Here is a 21,865-nt window from a genome sequence, read left to right as displayed (position 1 = left end):
TAAACTGTCTGAACATGCTAGTCTGAAAGACTCTAAACTGTCTAAAAACTGTGGAGGTGATGGGACATGTCCCTAACTAAATCTTTCTACTAAAACTAAAATAATGAATTAATGAAATTATTGTGTGATCCTTGAATGATGAGAACTCACTGCAAATCTACTACTGTTGGCTGAATTTGAAGCTAAGTGCGATCGGGAACTTAAGCGTCCGAACCTATGGTATAAAACACCATAGCACAGAAGAAAAGTATGAGTCAGTACATCTGAATATACTGGTATGCAAAGTGAGGTTGGCTGAATGCATGGGGTTCTTATGCATAAACAATACTAACTGATTGAATAACATGAACGTGACAATACATGCATGAATATATCACTATAAATGAGATCGTGATAATACTGACTACTGAGTCTGAATACTGATAACATGAGTTTTGTATAACTGATATACTGTTAACTGAGTGACTGTGTCTGACAGTCCTGATTTTGATGAAACTAGCTAAGTTCCGTACTGAACTGAGTGACTGTATCTGATAGTCCTGAATCTGAAGAACTATCTAAGTTCTTTTACTGAGACTAATACTGAGACTGTAGGAAGTAGTTATCTAACCGACATACCCCTTTTTCTGTATAGAGTTGGGTCCAATCTGTAACCCCAATTGAAAGGGTGTTAATACTGCGCCACTATTAAGGACAAGCTGTGAGTGACCCTCATCTAGAAGTATCCGCAGAGAAAAATGGTGGGACTCTTAATTGGCAGTGTTAATCCACTTTATCAACCCTCAACTATCAGTGTTGATGTCTCAACCTATGTGGGCTGCATAGTTTTGGAATACAAGGATTGCTTCTAAGGGTCACACCCTTTACTGTCAGTATGTGCCCTCATCCTTGGGTTCACTCGATGCTGAATCCTACTCCCAACTGAATAGATACTTAACTAATTATATTGAGATAAACTATACTGAGTTCACTGAGTTTCTTGGACTGACGAAATATTAATGAATTTTGTTAACTGACTAAGTTCATGAGATTACTGAGTTTTCCTGAGTTATGTAACTGACTGAATTCTACTGATTTTTGAAACTGACTGAGAATACTACTAGTCATGGATTGACTAAGATCCTCTTGAAACTGATACTGACTCTAGGCACATAGATAAATTGTCGGGTACAAGTACCCCAGGACTTGATAGAATGATACTGACAAGATATGACACTTCTTGAACGCATGACAATAGTCAACAATTCATAGTACAAACGTCGGGGATTTTCATGAAGTATTTGTATTCATAAGCTTACACATGAATAGGAATACATATAAACATGTCATAAGTTCGTAACTCAAATCTCATGAGCATTCCACCAAACCATTACAATGCATAACAACAACATGGAGGTCATTGTGAATATAAGGGTAAAGAATGGATTCATCAATTTGATCACAATTGAGTCATAAAGCATAATTCTTATTCTCTTAGGCATTTTATCAACCACCTTGCATGCATAACTTGAGTCTTAGGCATGACCATTAAATAATACACCATGACAACATTTTTCACTTTAAATACAAGAATTCCAACCACATGCTAATATAATTTCATTATATGTATTAAAGATTTCAACTTGGTAATCATACAACAAAATAAACATGGATATAATTCAATTCATAACATGGAATTCAAGATTTATATTTTGGAAAGGGTTTCTTGAGCTTCATGGGTGAAAGGAACCCATGAATCAACACTTTACATACCTTAGATGGAAGTTTCTAGAAGATTAACAATGGAATCTCCTGGATTAGAACCTTCAATTGAAAACCCTAGATTTGTTCTTGAGGGAATTTGAGAGAAACAACTATATTTTGGTGAAAATCTAGCTGAATCTCGTGTTATAGGCTTATATAGGGGTGAAAAATTGACCCTTTTTCCCTTAAAGACGTGAATATTTAATGAATGAAAATTAGGTATCGACACAATTGGTGAAGCGGTGCATTGATGGCATCAATGTAATACCCGATGCGCCACACCATGATCATGCCAAGCCTCAGTTGTTTTGACTCTGGAAACCTGCAACAATGTTACCCAACGTGATAGGCGACTTGGCATGCCAAGATCGCGTTGGTCCACTATTTTGAGACACCAAACATGGTCTAAATGAGTTTTGAAAAATCTGAAAGTTGTCTTGGAACAGCTAATGACCTTTCTGATCATGAATCAACAAAAATATAAACTCTTAAAGGACTTTAAGGTCACGAAATAAGATTGCTAACCTTCGAAGACAAAAATAAAGTAAGTCTGCAAACTTAGCTAGGATTTTTTTTCTAAGTCTGAGACGTCTTGACATGCCTCAAAGGATGAATTAAGCTTAGAAATTTTGTGGGGTCTTACAATATCTCCCTCTTGGGAACATTCATCCTCGAATGAGACTAACTGAGATGGTAGAAATGATAAGCCAAAGTATATACTTATCATGAATAACTAGAACATGAGTATATGACTGACATTAATGATTTCATGAGATTCATACTGCGCATGCATATCTGATGTATGATTTCATGACTGAGAGGATACATGGATATATGACTGGGAGTACTGATTCACTTATTCATGCATATCTAATGCATGAACACATCACTAACATAATGCATCAACACATGATTGAATATGCAATGGTAGTTGATACCAAGTTTATAATGGAAATCTAAGCATGAAACTGAATACCAAGTTATAAATGAAATTTAAACATTAAAATGAATAAGCTTTAAGGAAAGCTATTAGCTTGGGCTGAATCTGAGTTTGCAGAGAAAAGGTGAGGGCACTTGGTCCGCATGTCTGCTTCTACTTCCCAAGTATCTCCCTCACTGGACTAATTCTTTCAAAGAAATTTGACAAGAGGAACTTCTTTGTTCCTCAATCTACGAGTTTGAAAGTCAAGAATTTCGACTAGAATCTCTTCATAAGAGAGTTTTTTCTAAATGTCTATGCCCTCTATAGGGACTACAACTGTTGGATCACCTATGCACTTCTTAATCAAAGAGACATGAAACATTGGATGGACTGAGGCTAGATTTGAAGGCAATTCAAGTTTATAATCTACCTTGCTGAAGCGGCTGAGAATTTTAAAGGGACTGACATATCGGGTAATGAGCTTTCCCTTATTTACAAACCACTTCTCTCCCTTTTTGGGAGATATTTTCAAATAAATATGACCACCAATCTCAAACTCAAGATCTTTTCTGCACACATCTATGTACGAATTTTGTCAGCTCTAAGCTATCTTAAGCCTTTCTTTGATCAATTAGAATTTCTTTAAGGTATTTAATACCAAGTAATGCCCTGTTACTGCGACCTCCCTCACTTCAAATCAACCGATTGGAGATCTATATCTTCTACCTTAGAGAGCTTCGAATGGAGACATCTTAATACTGTAATGATAGATTTTGTTGTTTGAAAACTCCATCAAAGGCAAATGGTCATCCCAATTACCCTTAAAATCAATTGCATAAGCTTGTAACATATCTTCTAAAGTTTGGATGATCCTTTCTGGTTGACTATCTTTCTAGGGATGAATGGCTGTACTGAGATGAACTTGGATACCCAAACCTTTTTGGAATGCCTTCCAGAACTGAGAGACAAACTGGTTCTTCTATTTGAGACAATAGATAATAGGAAATCGTGTAATCTGATCAACTTCCTGATATAGAGTTTGGCTTAATCCTCAGTTGAATAAGAGGTATAAACCAAAAGGTAATTGGTCATTCTGTCTATAATGACCCAAACTGAATCATCTGGAAGAGCGAAAACCAGAGTTGAGGTAAGTCGAGTCTTCAACTCCTAAAAAATCTTCTCGCAAGGGTCTAACCACTGAAACTTGACTTTATTCTAAGTCAGTCTGGACATAGGGGATGCAATAGAAGAAAATCCCTCAACAAACTATTTGTAATAGCTAGCCAAACCCAAGAAACTCCTTATATCTGATGGAGAGACAGGGAGAGGCCAGTTTCTTACTTTTTCGATCTTTTGAGGATCAATTCTAAGGCCATCACCAAAAATAATATGACCGTGAAAGGCTACTAACCTTATCGAAAATTTGTACTTAATGAATTTGGCAAACAACTGATGATTTTTGAGAGTCTGCAACACTATTTTGAGATATTCTACATGATCACGCTCACTGTAGGAGTAAACAAGGATGCCATCTATGAAGACTATGAGGAACATGTCCAAGTACTACTTGAACACTTGGTTCATCAAGTCCATGAAGGCCGTTGGGGAATTGGTAATACCAAAGGTCATGACTAAGAATTCGAAGTGACCATACCAAGTTCGGAATATTAATTTTGGAATGCCACAGTCTCTGACTCTGAGCTGATGATAACTTGATCTGAGGTCTATCTTTGAAAAGTAACTGGTGCCCTGAAGTTAGTAAAAAAAGTCATCAATTCTGAAAAGTGGATACTTATTCTTGACCATGACTTTATTGAGGTGACAGTAATCAATACACATTCTGAGAGAACAGTTTTTCTTTCACACGAATAAGACTGGTGCACCCCATAGAGACATACTAGGTCTGATGAATCCCTTATCTAGGAGATCCTTCAACTATTCTTTCAATTATCTAAGTTCTACTGGTGCAATTCTGTATGGCAGAATAGATATAGGCTGAATATCTGGAAGAAGATCAATGCCGAAGTCTATTTCCCTTTCGGAAGGAATTCCTGGAAGATCTTCGGGCAAGATATCTGAGTATTCATTCACTACTAGGACTGATTCAAGACTGGGAGTTTCAGAACTAGTATCCTTAACTCGACCAAGATGATAGAAACATCCCTTAGATATCATTTTCCATGCCCAAAGGTAGGAAACAAGATGACCTATGAAAGCTGAAGTACTACCCCTCCATTCTAGGACAGGTTCATTTGGAAACTAAAACTAGACAACTCTATTTCTGTAGTCATCTATGGCATAGTAGGAATAAAGCCAATCCATGCCGAGAATGACATCAAAATAAGTCATCTCTAATTTGATAAAGTTTGCTAATGTAACTTTCTGAGATACCATAACTGGACAGTTCATGTATACTCACTAGGCTATGATAGTTTTACCCACTAGGGTAGAGACTGAAAAGGACTCTATTATAATTTTGGGATTGACTCCAAAATCAACTACTATATAATGAGTAACAAAAGACAAATAACTTCCTGGATCTAGCAAAATGCAAACATGTATATGAAATATCTATAACATACCAGTGACAACATCAGGAGAATTTTCCTGATCATATCAAGACTAAAGAGCATATAGTATGTTTGGACGTTGCCCACTGGTGGCACTGGAAGTGGCACCCTGCTGGTTCGGGCAACCGAACTGAGCTGAGAAATGGTTACTTTGACCCTGAAAGCCTGAATGGGGATAATCTCTGACCATGTGGCCTGGCTTTCCACATCCAAAACATACATCGTTGCCAGCTCTGCAAATATCCTGATGGTTCTTTTTATAAGTTTGACAAAGAGGATTAGTGCGGGTACTGCCAACACTACCCTAAGGTTTAGGCCTGACGCCTTATCCCTACTTCCATCTCTGAATTTCAGCACTGGAGCACTGGCTGAGGAAGGAGCTGGAATGGTTGACTTTGGGAAAAATTGAGAATGATTCCCACCCTCTCACTTAGGCTGAGCAAAGTTGAAACTACTTGGCCTTACCTTCTTATTTTGCTTCTCTCTCATCTTAATCTTCTACTCTTTTATCTATTAAGAATGGATCATAAGCGTGGCTATGTACATCTTACTAACCAACATCGTGGAACTACACTCATTGACCACACTATCATCCACTACAGAAACAAACTTACTCATCTTAGCCCTGCTGTCTGCAACTACATGAGGAGCGTATCTAGCTAATTAAGTAAACTTAAGAGAATACTCTTTCACTATCATGTTTCCCTACCTGAGGTTGATCAATTTTAACACCTTATCCTCTCTTTTCTTTATAGGAAAGAATCTATCTAGAAATACAGTGGAAAACTCCACCCACTCAATAGGCCCTGCATCTATAGCCCTCTCTGCCTTTTACTGTTTGAACCATATGTGAGCCACATCCTACAACTGATATGCAACTAGCTCAACACTCTCACAAGTGGTAAACCCATTGATATTTGTAACTTTCTAAACCTAATCAAGGAATTCTTGAGGGTACTCATCTGACTTAGATCCAAAAAAGGATGGAGGATTTATTTGAGTGAAGTTCCGAATCCTGGCTGCAGCTGAATTAGCCTCTGGGTTGGCTGGAATGATAGCTGGTTATTCATTCTGGGCAATAACTAAATTAGCAAGAGTAGTGAATATAACTCTGAACTCTGCATAAGAAACATGTTTGTCAAAGGGATCTGCTTGGATGGGTTGAGGGGCTGACTGATTTTCATTTCTTCTTTTTGGAGGCATGTTCTATAAAAGAAAAGGAAGAAATAGAATAGAATGAGAGTTAAATTTGAGCTCATACATACTGGCATGGCATGAATACTGAAAGAGGGAAATTATTCCTAAAACATCTTATAGCCTCCTGTACATAAATGTGGCGCGCAACACACCCATGCAAAAAACTCTACTAGATACAACTTTTTAGACTTCCTAGGACACTATTGAACCTTAGGCTCTAATACCAAGTTTGTAACACCTCAAATCTGATACTCTGAATGCTATACGGTGCTAGCAATCCCAAAGGACCACAAACAAACCCATGACTGATATCTGTAATTGAACACTGCATAATATACTGTATAAATATGGAATAAAAGGTCTGAAAAGCCATAAGTTTCAAATATTTGATAAAACATAACATCAGTAAATATAGTATATCAATACTTAAACTAAAATAAACTATCTGAACATACTAGTCTGAAAGCCTCTAAATTGTCTGAAAATTATGAAGGTGATAGGACATGTCTCCAACTAACTCCGTCTACTAAAACTAAAATAATGAAGTAATAAAATCATCATCCGATCCTCAAATAATGAGGAATCACTGCAAATCTACTACTGCTGGCTGAATCTAAAGCTAAGTGCAATCGAGAACTTGAGCGTACGAACCTATGGTATAAAACACCACAGAGTAGAAGAAAAGTATGTGTCAGTACATCTGAATATACTGGTATGCAAAGTGAGGTAGGCAGAATGCATAGGCTTCATATGCATGAACAGTACTAACTGACTAAATAATATGAATGTAAGAATACATGCATGAAGACATAACTATAAATAAGTTCGAGATAATACTGACTACGTGATAACATTTGTTTCGTATAACTGATATACTGTTAACTAAGTGACTGTGTCCGACAGTCCTAATTTTGATGGAAATATACAAATTCCGTACTGAATTGAGTGACTGTATTTGGCAGTCCTAAATTTGAAAAACTACCTGAGTTCTTTTACTGAGACTAAGACTGAGACTGTGGGAAGTAGTAATCTAACCTATATGCCCTTTTTTTTGTATAGAGTTGGGGTCCAATCTGTAACACCAGTTGGAAGGGTGTCAATACGACACCACTGGTAAGGACAAGATGTGAGTGACCCTCATCTGGCAGTATCCCTAGAGGAGAACAGAGGGACCCTCAACTGGTAGTGTTAATCCACTTTATCAACCCTTTACTTTCAGTGTTGATGTCTTAACCTATGTAGGCTACATAGTTTTGGAATACAAGGATTGCTTATAATGTTCACACCCTCTATTTTCAGTGTGTTACCTCATCCTTGGATTCGCTCAGTGCTGAATCCTATTTCCAAATGAATAGATACTGAACTAATTATACTGAGATGAACTATACTGGGTTCACTGAGTTTCTTGGACTTACAGAATTTTATTGAATTCTATTAACTAACTGAGTTCATGAGATCACTAATTTTTTCTGAGTTATGTGACTGACTGAATTCTACTGATTTATGAAACTGACTGAGAATACAACTAGTATGATACTGACAAGACATGACACTTCTTGAACACATGACAATAGTCAACAATTCATATTACAAACGTTGGGGATTTTCATGAAGTATTTGTATGTCATAAGCTTACACATAAATAGAAATACATAAAAACATGTCATAAGTTCATAAGTCAAATCTCATGAGCATTCCACTAAACCATTACAATGCTTAACTATAACATGAAGGTCATTGTGAACATAAAGGTATAGCATGGATTTATCAATTTGGTTACAATTGAGTCATAAATCATAATTCTTATTCTCTTAGGCATTTTAGCAACCACCTTGCATGCATAACTTGAGGCTTAGGAATGAACATTAAAATCATACATCATGGCAATATTTTTCACTTCAAATACAATAATTCCAACCACATGCTAACATAATTTCATTATATGTATTAAAGATTTCAACTTGGTAATCACACAATAACATAAACATGGATATGATTCTATTCATAACATGGAATTCAAGATTTATATTTCTGAAAGGGTTTCTTGAGATTCATGGGTGAAAGGAACCCATTAATTAACACTTTACATACCTTGTATGGAAGTTTCTTGAAGATTAACGGTGGAATCTCCTGGATTAGAATCATCAATTGAAAACCCAAGACTTTTTCTTGAGGGAATTTGAGAGAAACAACTATATTTTGGTGAAACCCTAGCTGAATCTCGTGTTATAGGCTTATATAGGGGTGGGAAATTGACCCTTTTACCCTTAAAGATGCAAATATTTAATGACTTAAAATTGGGTATCGACGCGATTGGTGAAGCAGCGCGTCGATAGCATCGACGCGATAACCGATGCGTCACACCATGATCATGCCAAGCCTCATTTATTTTGACTCTGGGAACCTGCAATAATGTTACCCAATGCGATAGGTGATGTGGCGCACCAAGATTGCATTGGTCCACTATTTTGAGACACCAAACGTGATATAAATGAGTTCCAAAAAATTTAAAACTTGTCCTAGAACACCTAATGACCTTCTTGATCATGAATCAATAAAAATATAAACTTTTAAAGGACATTAAGGTCGCGAAATGAGATTGCCAACCTTTGAAGGCCAAAAATAAACTAAGTTTGAAAACATAAGTAGGATTTTTTTTCTAAGTCTGAGACACCTTGACAAGCCTAAAAGGATGAATTAAGCTTAGAAATTCTGCGGGGTCTTACATATATGCTCCTTAAATTAATTGAAAATTAATATTGTCTTGATTTGATTTGATTAATTAAATTTGGTCATTTTATTAATTTGAATCGGCCAAGTTGTGAAATAAGGCCTCCACTTTATTTCCCCCCTTATTTCAGCTGACCCAGGCTAAAATTTATCCCTTCTGACCTGGTTCAACCTCCTAAAACCCCCCATTTTAATCCCTTTTATACATTTTACACATACACACACATCTCATATAGTCCAAGTTCATATGACTGTCAAATCCAATTCTTATTCAGATTTGAATTTATGAATTTTAGTTCTTTTTTCCAAAAGCACCCCTCCATTTTTCCCATTTTCAACCGCAATTTATTTTTTAATAAATAGAGAGTATAAGGTGAGGGTTGAAGTAGTGGTTTACAAAAAAAGTTTTGGGGATTCAGGAGGTGCATGCTTCTAATCCCACATAATCAAAACTCACAAGGTAATATTCTTAAATTCCAACAAAATATGAAATTTTGATGAGGTAGAATTCAAAATCCGATGATATAATTTTGAAAAATCAAGCTCCGATGGAAGTTTTCATCATAAAGGCTCTTAGTCTCAAGTTTGCTTCTCCGAAAAAGGTAAAAGAATCATTTTTTTTGCATTTATTCTTCTTCTTCGGGTTTGAAATATGATGATGTTGAATTTTATTGATGTTCTGAATTCTTGTTGCTATCGTGAGACTATTTTGGTAATAAAATTGGTATAGAGACTATACCTTTATCTTGATTCTTGCTGTATTAAATTGTAAAAATGTAAAATCAGATGTTTGAGAGTGGTCTTGTTTGAAGTTTACATGATATTTTCAACTGATTATTAAGGACTTGGTATTGAGAGTCATGACCCATTTTCTAAGCTATCCTTATATGATTTTAGACAAGTATGTTGCCTAAAGTCTTTGTGTTTTATCTTGTTCTATTTGCTAATTTTTTGAGTATATGACTATGCCTTATGTTTGTTGTGTTTTTTATTTTATATTTTTAGTGCTTAAACATATGTGAATTTTGTACTCTTTTTTAGTGATAAAAATTTGGGGTCAAGTGAATTTTTCACGTGTGAGTAGATACAAGGATAGTCTTTATTCTCAAAATAATTATGTAGATAGATGATAAGGCTCTTTGTTGTTTGATTGATCAAAGAGATTGATTGTATATGCGTATTTATTAAACTGAATGAGTTGATAGGTTAAGGACTTCTCAGTGACGTTTTTGACCCATAGCCTTAAGAAATAGTGGAAGAGGCCATGATAGTCTACACTTCAAAATATCATGAATTTTTTTACCTCAATGCGCCGTGATGGCCTTTCATCTTATCTGTTTAACTCGCTTGTTTTTGACCCAGCAAGTTTTCTCTACTAGTTCATCATACTAGTTGAGGAGGAAATTAAAAGGAATAAAAATTAAAATTTGATGTGAAAAAGGCTTCATTAATAACCTATCTTCATTGTAAAAGTTCATTTTTAATTAGAACATTGGGGGACCTATAATTATATGTGTTAAGTACCATTTCTCTTTATGCTTATTTTTGTATCTTTTTTTCTAATCATCTGTTCAATTGTATGTTGGTTTATTTGTCCAAAAGAAGTAATGGTTAGTTTTTTATGGCCTTAAAAAGTGTGTTTAGTCTTCCTTTATAGGTTATAATTTAATCTAGTAATGAAAAACAGGCAGTACTGATGCACATTAAAACTAGTTATTCTTAGTAAAATCAATCCTCACGCCATTGCCATTATATGCCTTCATCTATTATAATTTAAAGAATGACCTGTTTTATTTAATTGATAATATATTTATCATGCATCTGTGTTAAAATCAATGATAACTACAACTGCTTATAAGTTGATTGTTGCATGCTTAATTGATAGAGTTATTTTGCATATGTGTTAAAATTACTAATAACTACAATCGATTATAAGTTGATTGTTACATTCTTGATTGGTAGATTTATGTCAAAAAATCAGAAAAATGTTGCCATTAGTTCTTTTTGCTGATGCATTCTAGGAGTTTGATTTTTATGTGTCGAAATATTATTTTCTTAAAGATCTTCTTACTCAAGTATGATTTGACTGTTACGTGAAATAGAGATGAATTTTCTTGCTTATTATTGCTGTATATTTAATAAGGTTGTCCATTATATGGGAGAACCTTTTGCTGGTTCTTTACTTTTAGTTTCTAAGAATGCCTCCTGCATATAAATCTTCCTTTCTATGATATAAGTATGTTCTCTCCACTCACTCTATTCAAGTTAAGTTTTTGAGCTTCATTTATGTGCATATTTGACTAGTTTATTTCTAACAATATACTAATATTGTTCACATATGAGTCATTCTCTGTACCTTGTGTTTGTTGTGAGTCATTAAACCTTATTTGTTTGGATTCATTCCATATTTCTCGAAAGTTTATTATAAATACATACTAATCCTTCTCGCTTTTTCTTTCATGCACGTGACATTCAGATTGAATTCATTTGGATTCTCGGACCCTGAATTTTCTTATGGTCAATAAGGCCCATATTTTTTAGTTGAAACCTGAAGACCCAAAAAAGGCTGAAAATCAATGTTGAAACGAAAATGTATAGCTAAAAGCTACATAAGAAATCTAGTATGCAGGGTCAAAGACGATGTGAAGAAAAATAAAAATAGTCTAAAAGCCTATAAAAATTAAGGATTAAAGTCGAGCAGGTCCAAACGAGTTCAAATCTATTTTTCTTAACTCCCTCTATGTATTTATTTATATATTTACTTATATCACATATTTGACTTTGAGCAGTAAAACTCTTAAAATGGGTTAAATCTTAATAAATCCCCTTTGAATTATTCTTTTGTTTATTTCCAAAATTTTCTTTGCTTATTTCTTATCACATAGTATAGTATTTGTGAATCAATAAAAAAATAAAATTTGTTTTCTTTATGTTTCCTTTTAGAATGAATCTTTAAAAAATCAAATGACATTTTATTTTATTCATGTTCTAAATTGATTTATTTAAGTTAAAAAGATCCTCCTCAAACATAAAAATAAATTTTTCTTATTAAAATTGAAACCTTTCATAATTAGTCAAAAAATTCATTACTTGTTTAAATTGATGCTTTTCTTTAAATATAAATTTCTTATAATAAAAAAATGTTGTTCATAATCACTTTCTTTCCCTTTTTTATTAAAAATAATTTATTTTACCCTTAAAATTGATTAAAGAATCTGATTTAGTTATACTTTCTTGTTACGAGAATTGTTTAAGGTAAGTGAACTAATTTTTATTTGAATAAAATAAATGCCATATTTACAAATGAATTTGATATTTTATAAAGCTAGCCATATTTTTCAAAACTGTTTATCTTTTACAAATCAATCAAATTGTCTTTTGGTCAACTATATTTTAACGAATGTTTCTTGAGTTCCTTAAAAACCTTCTCAAGGCATCACCTGAATCTGTACCCATTATATCAAATTTTAAGAATTTATTTTGTTTTCAATTCCTTAAAATATTTTTAAATTTCTTGATATTTTCTATAAAATATAAAGTGATGACTCTGCATTTTCTTAAATTGTTTTGAGATTTTCTTTAAAGTTTTGAAATAGTTTAAAAAGTCAAAAACTATTATTTGCACACCCTTCAAGCCAAAAAAAAATAAAAATAAAATAAAAATGGCGACTCTGCTGGGGATATAATTAATATTCTAACTAAATTTTAGAATATTTGACTGATTTGTTTCATTAACTGTGTTAATTTAGTAATATTTTGTAATTATCTATCATTTCCATTCATTGCATCCTTTCTCATTGCTATTTGATTGTTTGAGGTTCATGGTTGTCCTAACCTCTATTGTTCAATTCCAAATTAAAGTGTTGGCAATTCGATAGTTTTTTGGTATGTCGGGCGTCGTATAGCTATTTATTTTTCCAAACCTAAGTTGTCCACTTGGGAACTTGCTCAAAGCCCAAAATCCTTTTTTTCGGCATGAACCTAGGACAATCCTATACTTCAGTGGGTATTGGGCGTAGCAGAAAACCTTCCCCACATCTATTAAACAAAAGTCAATTGCAAAGAATCATGCTTATGTGTTAAATAAGTTGTAATGCCCCGAGTTTTTGGCATTTGGAAATTCTTGGAATTTTGCACACTGCCTTGGTTCCGACTGGACCTTATGAGTCGTAGGGTGTCTTGATGGATCATTTGGATGAGTTGTAACCAAATTAGTAAGTTTGCGCTAAATTTTACTCTGAGTATGAGTGACTCACTAAGAGTCGTAAGGATCCATTACAAGTCATTAAGTATAAATCATAGGGTGTCCATGTATGCTCCAATTTGGGTTCTGTGTTGACTACGACTGGACCCTATGAGTCATAGCATCCCATTATGAGTCATATCACTGAGTGATAAGGTCTGCAGTGTAGGGTGCGATGGTGGTTCTTTCTTGGTTATGACTCGAGGTGACGAGTCATATGGAGGGGTTATGAGTCAATAGTTGACCCGTAGTCCATAATGGTAATTTTTCAGCTTTTAAGTTAAATACATTCTGGACATTTACCCTCTTATCAAAATTAAAACCCACATCTTATAATCCCTTTAGGGTATCATTAACATTAATAAACAAATCTAAGCAACTTCTCAAACACTCTAAAAGGCTCTCTAGATTCCCTTAAGCAAGTCAAGCTAGGGTTTCATCAGGTTGGTCATCCAAGGGCTCTAGAGTTAAATTCTCTGTGTGAAGCTTGATATTTTAGGAATGTGAATCTACCCTTAAACTTAATATCTCTATTGCATAAAAGTTCATGGTTATTTATGTGATTAAAAGTAAAGGTTTCGACATGATTGGGAGTTTTATCATGGATGGTCAATTAATTGTTTTCCAATGGTTTTATTATGCACTATTCATATTTTAACTATGGTTTTGAACTTTTGGGTGCATGGTTATGACTAATGAACTTGGGAATTATTATTTTCCCCAAACTTGTGACTTTTGAAGTGGATATGACCCCAACCTTATGAAAGACTGCTCCAATTCTCAACCATACATTCTACCATTAGATTATGTATACTGTCATAGGATCATCGAAGTTTACGTTAGTCCACAATAATACTATCGCAAGATATGAATGTATTGTGATGGTATCATAGAGAACTATTTTTATTCATTTTTACTATTTTTGTTAACCTAAAAATAGTTAGCTAATATCTTTGCAAGGAATTCTTTTTTTAGTTGGGAGGGGTTGAACTATTATATTATGATGTTGAATTGAACCTTGTGGGATGGTGTTTTCAAAAGCTATTACATAATTGAACCAAGAGGGGTTGTGAATTACCCAATTAATGAAATTATTTTGACATGTTGATGTTACTTTGTAAGTGTAGTTTGTATGACGATACCAATAATGTATGCCTAAATATGTATTATGGTTCAATGAATGGTATGGTGAGATAATTTTTTTAATTGTACTTTAAAGAGGGTTGTGTAGCTTAGTCATGTAAGTGGAGGTTCGAGAATCTAACACTGAAAACTGCGGTTGCCGACGCAGGGGTTTATATGACTGGGTGGTTTAAGTCCCTATATTCTTCTTCTTCTTCTTATTATTATTATTATATGATTGGGAGGTTTGAGTATCTCATATCTTATTACATGATTTGGTGCTCATGTCACCTTGATATGCAGGGAGGTTTGAGTCCCCCAAAGTGCATATGTATACTCTCTAGTTCATGCAACTACACACACTGAGGCCCTACTAGCTGGGGGAGAGTTGGGTTCATATAGCCCGTGGGTGCCTTATATGTTATGACGGTTGAGTTATACAATCTAAATAAAGGTTTTAAAAATACATGTTAAGCCTTATTCCCTATCCCAATATCTGATATATATATATGTATATGCAATGGATAATGTGTATTGAACCTTGAATAATTTTGAACTATTGATCATGGTATTATATTATCCCGTATCCCTGAGTTACATGCTAGCTATCCAACCTCTAACCATTTTCGGATGTAGTATCCCCATGCAATGCAAGAACTTATCTTACTTCTATTTCTCCTTCTTAGTGATTAGGATTTAGGATTAGCTTATGAGTTGACATTGAAGTGGTAAGCTTTTATACATCAGAAAACTATATTTCATTTTTTGGTCTCTTATGGTTTAGACTGTTTAGACATATTTTGGCTATAGTCGGGGGATGTACCAACACTTTATTGACATTCAGTTTTGGTTCTTGTTTAGAAGGATTTGATGGATTATTATGGACTTGTGTGATATTGGTCGATTATTTTTACTGGTGGTTGGTTGTTGATCGTAGAAGTATTATTTATTCTTGAATCTAGCTTAATATATGTTCAAAATTCATCTAACATTGAGAATATTATAATTACTTGGTTAGGTGTAGGGGTTGGTCGCTGGTCCATGTAGGACTTGAGTTGCCCATCACAACCAGGACCTGGTTTTGATTGTGACAAAGATCATATCAGAGCCTAGGTTTAGAGTCATTGGGTGTCCAACAAATCCATGTCAAGTAGAGTCTCTTTAATTGGTGTGTAGAGCACCACGCTTATAAGAGTTGGGCTAGTACACATTTAGGAATGTTTCCCTTTCCTGTTATTCTATTTCAAGCTATAGAGTCTAAGATCTTAAATATCTATAATCCCATTTTTTTGCCTTTTAGATCATGCCTCCAAGAAGATCTGATAACCGCGGAAAATTTTTTGTCCTATCTAAGGATAATATGGATAGATCTTGTCCTACTCCAGGAATTCAGACTCTGTCTAGGGTCACTGATTCTAATTGCCCTTATAGAGCTCCACCAGTTTCTCCTGTCCCTCATCAGGCAACCCAAGCTGGTGTGTCTAATGCTATGTTTTGCCGAGCTGTCCTCTCAGATTGAGTCAGTTGCTTCTATTAATCAATCCTCTGAGGCCACTAGTGGGCCAATTTATGAGATTGAGTCCTCCCATTTTCACTGGCTCTAAAGTTGAGGAAGATCCTTAGCATTTCGTTGATGAGATAAAAAAGATCTTTCATGTGATGTTTTCTATTGAAGAGGAGGGTGTAGGATTTATAGCTTATCATTTGAAAGATGTAGCATACCAATGGTATGAAAAGTGGGAGTAACTTAGGGGCGATAATGTTGCGTTCGCTTTATGGGATGATTTATCTGGTGCTTTTTTGGACAACTTCCTGACTCAAGAGCTGAGGGAGGCAAAAGTGAAGGAGTTTGTAAAGATAAAGAAAGGAAATATGTCAGTCAAGGATTATCCTTTGACATTCCATCAATTATCTCGATATACTTCGGAGTTAGTGGCTAGCATGAGGGATAGGATGACAAAGTTTGCTTTTGGGTTATCCTAAGACTTAATTATAAAGAGTAAGGATGCCTTGTTAAACAAGAACATGGATATTTCTCAGCTCATGGTTTATACATAGAAAGTTAAAGAAGAGAAGAAAAATAACCTGAAATTAGGGAGAGGTAGAATAAGAAGTTTCTCTACTTACATCAAGGTGGAGGTCAACAAAAAAGTCGTAGAGATGGAGAAAAACGGTCCAAGAAGAAATGGGGTAACTCTGGTTTCTAGTCTATGGCTAGTTTTCCTTACCCTAAGCCATTGGGTGTTCGCTTTTTTTAGGAAAGTATTGGTCCCAGGAAATAGGGTGCCCATTCTCAGGCTAGCGTTGCTTAGTCATCTCCATCATATCCTCCTTGTAGATTCTACAGTCAGGTTCATTGTGGTGTTTGTGAGAAGAGAGGAACAAGTGCTTTAGATATGGTTAGATTGGTCATATACAGAGGGATTGTCTTTCTAGGGTTGCTTCTAGGGAAAATAAGATTCCTATTACTGCTGTATCAGCTCCCGTGCCAAGAGGTGCTACTACTGTTTATGGCTTTGACACTGGTTAGAACCATCTCTATACTCTCACTACCCGTCAAGAGTCTGAGATATCTCTTGATATCGTCACTAGTATATTGGAACTCTTTCTCTTGATGTGTATTACTTGCTTAATCCGGGGTCCATTTTTTATTATGTGACCCCATTTGTGACTGTACATTTTTGTTATTGTCTTGAGTGTATTTCAAACCCCTTTTTATTTGTACACTGGTAGGTGACTCTGTGGTTTCTAGAAGAGAACATAAGGGTTGTGTGGTTTCTTTTGGAGATAGAGAAACTCAGGTAGATTTGATAAATTTACACATGGTGGATTTTCATATCTTATTAGGGATGATTAGTTGCATTTATGCTATGCCTCTTTAGATTGTCAAACCCGTAAGGTCATTTTCAATTTCCCCATGAACCTTTTATTGAATGGGAAGGTAGTTCCCTAAAGCCAAAGAAAAGGTTCATATCATATCTTAGAGCCTAGAAATTAATTTCCAAGGGGTGTCTCTATCATTTGGTCTGGGTTAAATATTCTACCTCGGAGAGTCTTTCCTTATATTTTATCCCAATTGTAAATGAATTTCCTGAAGTCTTCCCTGATGATATTCCTAGTGTTCCTCCTGATAGGGAGATTGATTTTAGGATTGATCTTGTTCTAGACATTTTTGCTATCTCTATCCCTTCGTGTATAATGCTTCTAGCTGAGTTGAAGGAGCTCAAGGAGAAATTAAAGAATCTCTTAGCTGAGTTGAAGGTGCACCTATTTTTTTGTGCATAAAAAAGATAGTTCCCGTCGAATGTGTATTAATTACCAATAATTGAATAAGGTGACAGTAATGATTAAGTATCCTCTTCCTAGGATAGATGATTTGTTTTAACAACTTCAGGGTGCTAAATTCTTCTCCAAGATTGATCTTCGGCTTGGGTACCATCAGTTGAAAATTAGGGAGAGAAATATCCCTATGTCTACTTTCCAAACCCAGTATGATCAATTTAAGTTTATGGTGATCTCTTTTGGCTTGAACAATGCTCCAGTAGTATTTATGGATCTTATGAATCTGGTTTTCTATTAGTTCTTGGATTTGTTCACGATTGTCTTTCTTAACGATATTTTGGTGTTCTTCAAGGGTGATGCGGATCATGCTGGTCATCTCTTCCTTGTGTTGTGAACTCTAAAAGATTAACGCTTGTAGACTAAGTTTAATAAGTATGAGTTCTGGTTGAATGCTTGACTTATCTGGGTCCAGTGGGTCAATAAAATATCTTCATCCAGGGAAGTACACTATTTGAGTAGATGAATGAACTTTCTTAGTACTTGTTTTCTTTGGAAGCACTCGTCCTTATAATTCTACCAGAGTCCTTATACAGTTCAAAATCAAGAAAGAAACACTACAAACTTATCCCATGGCTAGATTTATCACCGAATATGAAAAAGACAAAAAACCACTTAAGGACTTCATTATACAGGAATGGAGGAAAAGGAAGACCAAGGAAGACTTTGTCTGTATTGGGTTTGAACCCAAATTTAGCAATACTTACAATGAATGGTTAAAGAAGAACCGTGCAGGAACATTGGTGCCCGACCAGAATATGCCCACACAAATTATTAACGTAGAATAAGAGCATTAGATTTAGCTTCACAGTCTTTAGTATAATTTCCAAACAAGTGATATTGTGCACCAACAATAATAATTAGAGGATGCTTCAACCTTTCATCAAATGATTAAATAACTAAATCGTGAAAGAGAAGAGGTAGATGATTCTAGACTACATTTGATTGATTTAGATGATTGCATGGCTTCCCAAAGTGACAACATAGGGAGAATGATCTATGAGAGTAGAGTACAATTTTGTGGAAGTCGACCGATCACCAACAAATACCTTATATGGCATGAGGTGGACAAATCCTAGAGGGCAAAGATGGATGGGGGATCATATGAATTCTAGTGTTTTATATTATTATCCCCTATGTGGGACTGTATTTCTCGTTTTTTACTTCCTTTTCCCCAAGAAAAATATATCCCTTATTTGATACTTAGTAGGAATTTATGCTCTTTTTGATATTTATGAAAATAATTTTTTGGGATAATGGATTTATTTTAAGAGGCATATACTTCCTCCAATCTTGTTAGGCCAACGCTTGGATCAAAAGTATCACCCAATTAGGACACGTGCTTATTGTAGTATTTTTGTGTTATATAATTGAATTATGTATTTATGTGCATTGTTTAAATCAAAGGCAAAACCAACAAGTTATAGAGTACCTAGAGGCAAAAACATACACTCACTGTACAATAGTCCGACCCAACACTTGGGTCTCCCAAGTTTCCCAAGAAAGACCTTAACTAGACCTTATTAACTTCCTAAGATCTGTTCCCACTCTTTTAGGAAGATTTTTCATGGACTCAAGAACTACCAAAGTAAGTTATTCCAAGTAGAGGAGGCGCTAAAAGAAGATATGGAAAGAGTAGTTAAGAAGATTAATAAGACTGGCAAGGAAATTGATAAATTCAAATAACTAATCACGCAAGAAAGAAGAATTCTAAGCTCAATATTGAAGATCAAACAAAAGGCCATGATGAACAAGGCATAGAGTAAGCCCTGTCTCTAAAAGTAATAGAAGACTACTGGCTAATCTAAAAAGAATGTTGTTTGATGAACAAGGATTAGACCAGAAAGTAAAAATATCATCCTCAAATCTTGCTACAGAGGATACTCCAAGATCCCCAAGGTTGTGACATTCTAAAAAATACACCAGACTCTTAGAGATATGGGATATCTCCAACCAGACCAAATAGAATGATTTGGCTGCCTTCCCAAAGATGCTCACAATAAATGCTCTTACTGTCCATATCAACCTGTCCATAAAAGTGATAAGTGTATCACTATATGACCTAGAATTTATATTATGATCTAAAATGGTCAGATAAGTATCCTGTGAGAGATACAAATATTATCATATGTGACAGTGTTATTGTAATACCTCGCATTTTTAGCCTAGTCTTTGAACCACCATTCTTATGTGTAGAAGATCCAATCCAAGTGATTCTTATGTGAATACAAGTTTCATGATCATTATCCTAGTCTATTAAGTAGTTTAGAGGTGAAAAATGTTCATAGAAATGACTTAGAACAAAGTTGAGCTAAGATCTTTTGATTCGTCCAAAATTTGATATTTGATTCTATAGGGGTCTACTTCAAACATTTATACCTCTTTATATACATGTATTTTTTCATTCCAAGACCCACCAAATTGTAGATAATTGAATTACCTTTCCAATAATACCAATTTCTCAAAAATTCGATACTCGAGCGAAAAGTTATGGCCGTTTTTGTGACTGAGGAAGTAGCATCGCGCGATTAGCGTGCGATGCACGCCCTATCGCACTCACCCAATTTCCAGGTGCTGTTTTCGTGTTTTTAAGGCCAAAAAGGCCCTTTCCTTCACCCTAACTCATCCATAATATAGAATTGAAGCCTTAGGGAGCATTATATGCCCCTTTAATCATAATTTCTCTCCAAGCCTCCCTCAAGAACAAACCCTAATCCCCATCCAAGAACTCCATCAAAGTTCTTAAAGATAGTCAAGAATTAAAAGTTTTCAATCTAAGAAACTTAAAATTCAAGTCATCATCTTCAAGAATCAAGCCAAGAATGATCACATTCAAGAATCTTAAGAAAGCATTCAAGATCATCTCCTAGGGTTTCAAAATTGATTTTTCTTCATTAAATTCAAACTATTAAGGTATGTGCGGTTTCAACATGAACAATCCTTTTGTCCTTGTGCCCAAAACATAGTTTAGATTATAAATTACTGAATTTTTAATTATTTTTCATAAAATTCAAGTTGGGTTTTATACCCATTGTTGTTAATTACAAGCTTATAAGGTTTTCAATGATTTAAAAGTGGAATTGCATGACTAATTTCATATATTTATGCAAGTAAAGTAATTTTTCAGATTTTTTCAAGTGAGTTTAAGCATTATATTGTGATTCTTGATTTTTATATTTTGACATTGTTGAAGTATTTTCAAGAAGTATAGTGATTATGATGTTTTGCTATGATATTACATGAGTATGTTTATATTTTCATGCTTATTGCTGAAATTTTCAGATTTTGAGTTGATTCATCAATATTTACATTATCAAGCGTGAATCTTTTGGTGTTTTAACATGAGTTTGATGTATGGGTCATTATCCCCTATTTAAAGATTGTTATTTTGAGAATGTTGAAAACTTTTAAAGATTATTATTGAGCATGAAGTTGAATATGATTATTGATGCATTAAAGTTATATAATTTGAATCTTAAGTACAAGTAATGAGTTTATAAGGAGACTGTGATCTCAATGTCTTGTTGACAAGTTTGATAAGTGCTTTCAAAGCAAAGATTGATCTTTCAATTCCAAGCTAATATAGGAATCCACATTGTTTATGATCTAAAGAAAAGATAAGTATAATTGGTCTTTATTATAGACCCTTGTATTGTTTTAAGGTGGATTTCCTAAAAGTTATGAGCATAAGTATAGGAGTAGTATTTAGCACCGAGTTGAGTATGATTCCAAGGTCTCATACTCCAGAACTATGTGTCACCGTAGGATTGAAATTAATGGGCCTAAAGCCGAGATAGTGATCACTTAAGTTAAGGTTCTATTCCAATGGCAAGGGTAGAACAGCTCTCCCCAATGTGGGCAAGACATTGGACTCCATGTCAGATCACATGGTTTATGTTGGTTAGAAGAAATTCCCAAAGATTCCCCCAACTCTTGAAACAGTTTCAGTGAATTAAAGAGTTGAGATAAAGAGTTTATTATACATAATGAGTTTCAGAT

This window comes from Capsicum annuum, chromosome 10, assembly GCF_002878395.1.
Source record: "Capsicum annuum cultivar UCD-10X-F1 chromosome 10, UCD10Xv1.1, whole genome shotgun sequence".
Classification (NCBI taxonomy): domain Eukaryota; kingdom Viridiplantae; phylum Streptophyta; class Magnoliopsida; order Solanales; family Solanaceae; genus Capsicum; species Capsicum annuum.
Note: the sequence above shows the minus strand (reverse complement) of the source record.